Source organism: Pleurodeles waltl, chromosome 3_1, assembly GCF_031143425.1.
Source record: "Pleurodeles waltl isolate 20211129_DDA chromosome 3_1, aPleWal1.hap1.20221129, whole genome shotgun sequence".
NCBI lineage: Eukaryota > Metazoa > Chordata > Amphibia > Caudata > Salamandridae > Pleurodeles > Pleurodeles waltl.
The window spans coordinates 582,222,792-582,233,094 of record NC_090440.1 but is presented as its reverse complement, the minus strand read 5'-3'; positions in this window follow the sequence as shown (position 1 = coordinate 582,233,094).

Below are 10,303 nucleotides of genomic sequence, written 5' to 3'. Positions count from 1 at the left end.
TCTGTGAGTGGTTGTGTCAGTGTCTGTGAGTGGGTGCATCAGTGTCTGAGTGGGTTTGTGAGTGGATGAGTCACTGAGTGGGTTGGTGAGTGGGTGCACTAGTGTCTGGGTGGGTCTGTGAGTGGGAATGCCTTGGTGGGTCTGTGACTGGGTGTGTGAGGATTAGAGTGGGTCTGTGAGTAAATGTGTGAGGGTATGAGTGTGCCAGTGAGTAGGTGCATCACTGAGTGGGTCTGTGAGTGGGTGCATGAGGTTCTGAGTGGTCTGAGTGGGTGTATGAGTCTCAGTGGGTCTGTGTGGGGGGAATCAGTGTCTCACTGGGTCTGTGAGTGGGTGCATCAGTATCTGAGTGGGTCTGTGAGTGGGTGAATGAGGGTCTCAATGGGTCTGTCAGTGAGAGCATTAGGGTCTGAATGGATTTGTGAGTGGACGCATAAGGGTCTGAATGGGTTTCTGAGTGGATGTGTCAGTGTCTGTGTGGGTCTGTCAATGGGTGTGTGAGGGTCTGAGTGGGTCTGTGAGTGGGTGCATAAGGGTCTGAGTGGATTTGTGAGTGGGTGCGTAAGGGTTTAAATGGGACTGTGAATGGGTTGATGAAGGTCTGACTGGGTCTGTGAGTGGGTACATTAGTGTCTGAATCGGTCTGTGAGTGGGTGCATGAGGGTCTGAGTGGGTGCATGAGGGTCTGAGTGGGTGCATGAGGGTCTGAGTGGGACTGTGAGTGGATGTGTGAGGGTTTCAGTGGGTCTGTGATTGGATGTGTGAGGTTCAGAGTGGTCTCTGAGTGGGTAAATGAGTGTCTCAGTGGGTCTGTGTGTGGGTGCATGAGTGGGTACATTTTTTGCTTTCAGTAATGACCGAGTTGACAAAAATCTCTGGAATGCACTTCTTAGTTTAAAGAAGACATTTATTATTACTTCACCACAAGGTTTCTGAAAAAGATTAGTGTCTGAGTGTGTCATGAGTGGGTGCATGAGGGTCAGAGTGGGTGCATAAGTGTCTGAGTGGGTGTGTAAATGGGTGCATGAGTATCTGAGTGTGTGTGTAAGTAAATGAGATAATGTAAGAATGAGTCAGTGGTTTTTCTTCCAATTTGTTTCATATTTGCGAATATTTTGTGAATTATTTGTGAATATTCATGAATATCATGCTATAAGTTGCCCCTAAAACACACCTATATAAGACCCCTGGGGTCAGGGTACCTCCACCCTAATCCCTTCTGCCACTTTCAATTAGGATTTTTACCCCTGGGAAACGTGTCTCATGAAATAAAATGGCAGCCGCAACTTTCTAGTTAGGTTGGGGTCAGCTAATTACAGTGCTTCTTTTTTCACACACATTCATGAATTTCCACAAATGTAGGCAAATTATTTGTGAGCCCAAATATAGAAATTTGAATTTCCTTTAATATCTCAAAAACTACTCAACGAATTTACACCAAATAAGCAAAAGCGTAATCTGCGTACTGAAAGTTAGCTTTCAGCTAAATTTGGTGTAATTACGTCCAGTGGTTCGAACTTACCATGGAAATGCAACTTTTTTGACCCTACCACTTTTTCTCGCTCCCCGCTTGAGTGATCACCCCCAAACTTTCCAAGCGTAACAAGAATCACCAGGGCACTTTTTGGGAAAATTTCAAATACATTCGTCAAACGGTGCCAAAGATATAGGCAAGTCAAAAAAAGCTTTTTCGATGGAAACTAGGTCCTAACTATAACTACCTACTGGCGATATATATATTACAGGACTCAGGGTCTCTGACCTTGTGTACTCCATAACAAAACAAAAAAACTATAAGGGGGTAGAGTGGGGACACCCTGACCCCAAGTTATTATTAGGGTTGAGGGGGACACAAAGGGACCACTCGCCCGATTAATGTTATAAGTGGGTAAGGTTCAAAGACCTTAACTTTTGATTAAAGAAAAATCTCTGGAAGAAAACAAAGGTTGAGTATAGTTAGGTGTTAGAACGATTCATGGGCTTATGTTAAAAAAGAAAAACGCTGAAATACACCAGTTTTATATTTCTTAACTACCTATAAATGTAGTTGGCTAAACTAAAAAGTGTTAGTAGGATGATAGCATTCTAGAGAACTGTTGACTGATGTGAATATGCATAATTTATATAAATATATTTATATTTAGGTTTCATCCCATTATCACTGTTATCAGAATTGATCCAGCTTGGACTACATCTACAATTGTTAACTCCGATTAATTTTTCCTACTGTGTTCCGAGGGGCGAAGAGACTCACATCACAATTATTTAAGATCAATTACAGTGCAATCAAATGGTCACACATTCAATTTTGGAGACCAACTTAAAGTTTCAAAGGGCCTTATTACAAACTCAAAGTCAAACTTACATAAATTAGTCTCAAAACGATGGTATTGTTATACAGAATCACTAAAGGAGAGTTAAGTGTTGCACAATATTGAATCGAATTATCATATGGAATACAAATATCTCAATAGCAACAATGCAGAAAATCAAGAAAAGCGTTTGATGTTTAAAATACAAAATCAAACTCTCTTGCCTAACCATTTAATCTAGATTCCTAACTATTCTAATATTTAAAAATGTTTCAGAGAAAGGTCAGCATAACAGAATGTCAGTAGACGATTCTGTCAAGAGAGTTGTGTGCAGCATAAAGCCGCTCAATCTCCTCAAATACGTCCGCTCTGTTCAAGGGAATAAAGGGGTCCCAACCTTTTGCGATCTAAACCACACTTAAATCTTGGCCCCTCTAAAGATTACATCAGTTTCAAACTCTTCCTCTGCAAACCAAAGCCATAAATCAAACAAATAATTAGTAACAGTATAAACTTTAAGGGCCATATGTACAAACACTTTTTCCCATAGACACAGAATGGGTAAAAACCTTTGCTACATCTGGTCCTAAGTTTCTTCTATTTGGCTTTGGTGCATCCTCAGGCTCAGGAATTTCAAAACGATAACTGTCAATTCAGAATACTCCTATCCTTGTAATGCTTCTCTCAGACTTTCTTATACCTCACGCACAATAGGCTCCTGATTAGTCTTGGCATCTGCAGCTTCAGAAAAACATGCAAAAAGCAACTTTACAATGAAATTAAAACACAGGAATAATGTGGCCCTTCACTCCGGCCAAGCTAAAAATGCACAAGTACACTTTCGAATTAAATAGTTTCTGTACGTCTTCTTATATTGAATATAAAATAACTGTAAAGAATAATAATACTTAGAATACTATAACAAACATTTTTCAAACAATGTTTAAGTACAGCATACATGAAACATTATATTCATTTGTGCACTTTACTTGTATGAAATTTATTGCATCACGTTTAAATGGGAAACATTTTCACATTATGCAGAAAAACAACCACGCTTCATTTCATGTTTTAAAAGACATAGGTGGTCATTACAACCTTGGCGGTCGGTGTTAAAGCGGCGGTTAGACCGCCAACAGGCCGGCAGTAAAAAAAATGGAATTACAACCGTGGCGGAAACCGCCAACATAGACAGCCACTTTAACACTCCGACCGCCATGGTGGTACAAACAAACACAGCGGAGGTCACCGCCAACAGACAGGCGGAAGACAATGTACCGCCCACAGAATTACAAGCCACCAATCTGCCACCTTTTCCGGGGCGGATTTACCGCGAACAAAAACACGGCGGAAACATCACTTCGAAGGGAAAACGCTCACCTCTGCACACCCCACGTGGAACCAGGACGCCATGGAACCAGAGCTCCAGATTTTTCCAGCCTTTATCTTCCTGCTCCTCTACCAGGAGCACGAACGCCGGCGGCGAAGTCCACGGTGAGTACTGCACCTACGACACAGGGGAGGGGGGAAGGAAAAAACAGTGACACACACACACGCAACACCCCTCCCCCACCCTCACCCACTACAACACACACGCTAATACATCATGATACATCACAGTTACAACCCTCAACCCCCCCTGGAAGAATGCAAGGACAAAAGGAAATGAGTTGAATGATTGTGATATATTCAATTACATACATCTAAAATATTTACAAATATATACATTTATTGCCATATACAATTAAATACACCAAGAACACAAGTCCAAGGGAGTCCACCATCATAGTCCGTGGATCACTGGGCCCAAAAGGCATGGGCGAGGCCCACACAAGATACCCAAACAAGACGGAGAGAACACTGCAGGGGCATCAGATAGAAATAAAACAGGCACCTCAGGGGGAGGGGAAAGGGTGGGCACCTCAGCTGGTTGAGTGCACGATGCCAAATCCACGAGGGGGCCCCATGCCCACTGTTCAATCCTGGGGAGTGCAAAGCCACAGTCTCTCAAGTCTCTCCAGTGGGTGGGTTGCCCACTGCTATATCCTGGGGAGTGCAAAGCCACAGTCTCTCAAGTCTCTAAAGTGGGTGGTTTGCCCACTGCTATATCCTGGGGAGTGCAAAGCCACAGTCTCTCAAGTCTCTCCAGTGGGTGGGTTGCCCACTGCTATATCCTGGGGAGTGCAAAGCCACAGTCTCTCAAGTCTCTACAGTGGGCGGTTTGCCCACTGCTATATCCTGGGGAGTGCAAAGCCACAGTCTCTCAAGTGGATGTCAATCTCCACTGGTTCTGGAGGGGGCCTTGTGCCCAGAGTGCTTCATCCTGCAAGGACTCAGGTAGTGGATGTCAATCTCCACTGGTTGTGGAGGGGGCCTTGTGCCCAGAGTGCTTCATCCTGCCAAGGACTGAGGTAGTGGATGTCAATCTCCACTGGTTTTGGAGGGGGCCTTGTGCCCAGAGTGCTTCATCCTGCCAAGGACTGAGGTAGTGGATGTTAATCTCCACTGGTTCTGGAGGGAGCTTTGTGCCCAGAGTGCTTCATCCTGCCAAGGACTGAGGTAGTGGATGTCAATCTCCACTGGTTCTGGAGGGGGCTTTGTACCCAGAGTGCTTCATCCTGCTCGTGGCTGCCTCAGTAGCGTCAGATCTTTTGGCGCTCATGGGCCTGCGGTGCTTGTGGCGGCGGTGTCCTTGGCAGCGGTGCTTGTGACAGCGGTGTCCTTGGCAGCAGTGCTTGTGGCAGCAGTGTCTTTGGCAGCGGTGCTTGTGGCGGCGGTGTCCTTGGCAGCGGTGCTTGTGGCGGCGGTGTCCTTGGCAGCGGTTCAGCTGCTGGCGGTCCTGTCTGTGGCAGTGGGGCTGCTGGCGGTCACCTCCTGGGCAACAGGGCTGCTGCTTTTGGTCCTGTCTGGGGCAGTGTGGCTGCTGGCGGTCGCCTCCTTGGCAGCGGGGCTGATGGCGGCCTTCTCTGCCGTGCTGATCTTCCCAGACTTGCCGGTTTTCTTGTGCCCCTTCCCCACCTTGGAAGGTGTCGCAGCTGACTCCACAATCCCAACTGACCCCTGGGAGAGGCTTTGGTGGCTGGTGTCTCCCCCCTCTCCCGCCGGGCACTGGCCAACTTTTGATGCTTGACAGGTGGTGGACTGTCCGTGCTGTGGCTCCTTGCCACACTGCCTGCCCTGCTGCCTGGTGCACTCCATAATCCGGTGACTACTGGCACCACTGGTCCCTCCGATGTTGTGGCTGAGGTGCTAGGTTGGGACCTGGAGAGTCGGGCCCTAGGAGACTGACGGGGTGGGGGAGGTGAGGGAAAGAGGTCAAGGGTGGCCAGGAAAAGTTTTTTAGGAACACTGGGACAGGTAGATGGAGGGGGTTTGGGAGTGGAGGAAGAGGTAGTGGTCGTAGGAGGTGTATGTTTGCTGACTTTGGGTGAAGGTGCATGGGCTGGAGGCTGTCGTGAGGTGGATGGCTGTTGGGTGGGTGTGTGGCTGCGTTTGTGTAGTTTGGGAGGAGGGCTCACAGACACACTGGTACAGGACACAGGGGATGTGTGAATGTGAGTGGGGGTGGTGACTGCACGTGAGCAGGGTGTGGTGGTGGGTGTGCTGGTGATGGACGTAGTGGCTGAAGATGTAGTGCATGCAGGTGTGAGTGGAGACGAGACAGGGAGGGATGAGGGAGACGAGGAGGAGGGGGACACAGTGGAGGCAGTGGATGTTGGTATGTCTGCATGTGCGTGATGCTTGCGTGAGTGCCTGTGGGATGTGTGGTGCTTATGTTTGCCTGAGCTTCCTTTGTGTGTTGAGGTGTGTGCATGCTGGTCTGATGGTGTGCTTGGGATAGGCTGAGGTACAGGGGTGTGGGTCTGGCTGGAGGAAGTTGGAGGGGGGAGGCTAGAGACAGAGACAATGGCTGCCATTAGTGCTGAGGCCAGAGTCTGAAAAGCTCGCTGAAGGGCTGCCTGACCAGAGTGAATGCCCTCCAGGAATGCATTGGTTTGTTGCAACTGCCTCTCTACACCCTGGATGGCATTCAAAATGGAAGACTGCCCAACAGTGAGGGACCTGAGGAGGTCAATGGCCTCCACACTGAGGGCAGCAGGGGTGACAGGGGCAGGGGCTGAGGTGCCTGGGGCGAAGGTGATGCCCACCCTCCTGGGTGAGCGGGCACAGGGAAAAGGCTGAGGTGCTGCTGGGAGGGCGGTGCTGGGGGGGGGTGGCGGCTGTACCTGTAGATGCGGGGGGCACAGATGGGCCCGCCACCGCAAGCGTGCTCCCATCAGAGGAGGAGTCCGTATCGCGGGTGTCAGCTCCTGTCCCCGCCGTGGAGCTCCCCTCGCCCTCCGTCCCACTGGTGAATTCGGAGTCCGTAGTCTCGCCCTCCAGGGCCATGTGGGATACAGCTCCCTCCTGCTCCAGTGCCACTGCTCCTCCGCCTGATGATGCTAATGCACACAAGTACAGGGAGACCACAAAAAGGGGGTGGGAGACAGAAGAAAGACATGTTGAGTGCATGCAATACCGCTACCGTTGGCAGAGACGACAGACACAGAAGCCCCCTGCACTACGCCGTGCACTTGGGGTCCACTAGTCAATCCCGGGGACATGGCTTACAAGGCTATGGCCGATTTCTGCACACATGGATGTCACAGGAGCCTGACTAGGTGTAGTTGGCACTGTACCCAGGTGGGGTGGGGTGCCACAGGGTCTGCCTGAAAAAGGGGACTTAACTAGCAAACTCGCCCTGGCCTAGGGGAACCCACAGCCCACATCCCCCACCCAGACACCTACAATGCACGCTGAATCAGCTGAATGAGAGTGTACTCACCCCCTTGTTGCTGCTGTGATGCCCTCAAGCGCCCATCCAACTCGGGGTACGCCACCGCCAGGATCCTGAACATCAGGGGGGTCATGTTGCGATGGGCACCTCTCCCACGTTGGGAGGCCATCCCCAGCTGGGCCTCCATCGTCTTCTTGCTCCAGCAGCGAATGTCCTCCCGTCTTTTCCAGCAGTGGGTGCTCCGTCTGTGGTAGACCCCCAGGGTCCGGACGTCCTTGGCGATGGCACGCCAAATATCCTTCTTCTGGTGGGCAATGACCTACAGGAATTGTACAGGGGAAAAAGAGAAGTTATTACCAACGGCACCGTCACAGTCATTGGCCCGCATCCCTACCCTTGCCATGTGGCACATGCACTCACCGTCGTTTCATGCACGCCTCATTCTCCCCCCCACCTATCTTTCATCCACACCACTCCACACAGGCATTGCCCATACAGCATGCTCCCAGTTTACTTACCTGTTTGTCTGGAGGACCGTAGAGTAGTGTGTACTGGGGGAGAACCCCATCCACAAGTTTCTCCAACTCCTCCGTGCTGAATGCAGGGGCCCTTTCCCCAGACGCACGAGCCATTGTCTCTTCCAGACTGAGGTCACTGCAGCACTTGCAGTGTAGGTCCTCTCCTTTCGAAGATCAGGTATCGAGTGATTGAACAGATAGAAAATGGCGGTCACGTCCGCGGCAGTGCGTACCGTCACCGCCGGCGTACATCGTCATTGGCTCCTGGGACTCATAGGGTCCAATGTTAACCAATGCAGAATTGTGCCGCAGTCTTCGACTGCCTACCGCTACAGTGTACAACGCCAGCGCAGTTACCTCATATCCCATTGTCCCACTTTACAGGTCAGGCAGCTGCCATTTCAGGGGCCCACATGGCTTTATTTTTAACTGCGTCACACATACCGAGGGCTTGGCTCAACACTCGTACAGGCAAATTTCGGTTTATGAATAGTTTTCTGAGTAAGCTGTGTTTACGTACCTCAGAGTTGGTTGACTCTGTGCTCGCTGTTCTCCTCCATAGGCACCTTCCACTGGGGCATGTGAGGAGATGGCGGCATCCTCCGGTGTACAGACCGCTGGTGGACCTGTCGACAATGGAGGAAAGACATCTGAACATCACCTACAGGCTTGATCGTGCCACAATCCAGGAACTGTGGGCCCAGTTGGAACCAGACCTTATGTCAGCTATCCGCCATCCCACAGGAATCCCCCCTCAAGTGCAGGTGCTGTCAGTAGTCCATTACCTTGCAAGTGGGTCTTTTCAAACAACAGTGGCCATAGCATCAGGGATGACCCAGCCTCTGTTTTGCAACGTGTTGTCCAGAGTGTTGTCTGCCCTGCTGAAACACATGCGCAGCTACATCGTTTTCCCTCAGGTGGAGGATTTGCCTACAGTGAAAGGTGATTTCTATGCCCTGGGACATATCCCCAACATCATAGGTGCCATTGATGGGGCACATGTGGCCTTGGTCCCCCCCGCAGGAGTGAACAGGTGTACAGAAACCGGAAGAGTTACCATTCGATGAATGTGCAGATGGTGTGTTTGGCAGACCAGTACATCTCCCATGTTAATGCCAAATTCCCTGGCTCAGTGCATGACGCTTACATCCTGTGGAATAGCAGCATCCCTTATGTGATGGGGCAACGCCAGAGGCACCGTGTGTGGTTATTAGGTGAGCACCTGGAACCAAATCAGTGGGAATAGTTGTCCGGGTCTGGGGATATCCCTAAGAGTTAGTGTGTGTCTAACAGTTGTCCCTCGCCATTTGCAGGTGACTCTGGTTACTCCAACCTGTCATGGCTACTGACCCCAGTGAGGAATCCCAGGACAAGGGAAGAGGAACGCTACAATGAGGCCCATGGGCGAACTAGGAGGATTATTGAGCGGACCTTCGGCCTCCTGAAGGCCAGGTTCCGGTGTCTCCATATGACAGGTGGTTCCCTATTCTACTCTCCAAAGAAGGTGTGCCAGATCATTGTGGCCTGCTGTATGCTTCACAACTTGGCTTTGTGACGAAAGGTGCCTTTTCTGCAGGAGGATGGTCCAGATGGAGGTGTTGTGGCAGCTGTGGAGCCTGTGGACAGTGAAGATGAGGAAGAGGACATCAACAACAGGAACTCAGTGATCCTGCAATACTTCCAGTGAGACACAGGTAAGAAGACAAACCTGCCTGCTACATGTACATTAACACTACTACCTCTCTACTGTCTGTCCTTTTAACCCAGTGTATGGTCACTGAGTTTTCACTTTCCCTTACGATTTCACAGATGTGGGTCCCACTGTGTGACATCTGCTTTGTTTCTTCATGGACTAGAGCTGTGTGACATAGGTATGTTGACATTACATTTGAAAGAGCATTTTGTCACTGTAATTGCTAATACACTAATTTGAAATCACAGACAGACTCCAGATTGTTTTGTGCTTTAATGGTGTTTATTTAAGTGCTCAATATTGGAGGGGGTTGTAAAATGGTGAGGGGTGATGGTGGAGGAATGTCCATGGCAGAGTCCAAGCTATTAGTCTCACAGGTGCATTGTCCAAAGGGGCATGGGAAGTGGAGCTGGGGCAGTTTGAGGATGGACCGGGTGACAAGGTGGGACAAAAGGATGACAATCAGGGTGGTCTGATTTCTTGGCGGGGTCTTGGCATCGTTCTCTGTCTTTGTCCTGGATCTCAGGGACCGTTTGCAGGGTGGTTCTCCATCTGCAGGGGGTGGGGTGCTGGTCCTGTGGCGGTGCCTCCTGTCCACTAGCGCCGGCGGAGGTGGTGGGCAGTTCATGTTGTGCCACAGCATCCCTCCTGGTGTTGAGGACTTCCTTCAGCACCCCTAAGATGGTGCCCAGGGTGGAATTGATGGATTTGAGTTCCTCCCTGAAGCCCAAATACTGTTCCTCCTGCAGCCGCTGGGTCTCCTGAAACTTGGCCAGTACCGTTGCCATCGTCTCCTGGGAATGATGGTAGGCTCCCATCATGTTGGAGAGGGCCTCGTGGAGAGTGGGTTCCCTGGGCCTGTCCTCCCCCTGTCGCACAGCAGCCCTCCCAGTTCCCCTGTTTCCCTGGGCCTCTGTGTCCTGAATCGTGTGCCCACTGCCACTGCCCCCAGGTCCCTGTTGTTGTTGGGGTTGTGGGTTAGCCTGGGTTCCCTGTAGTGGTG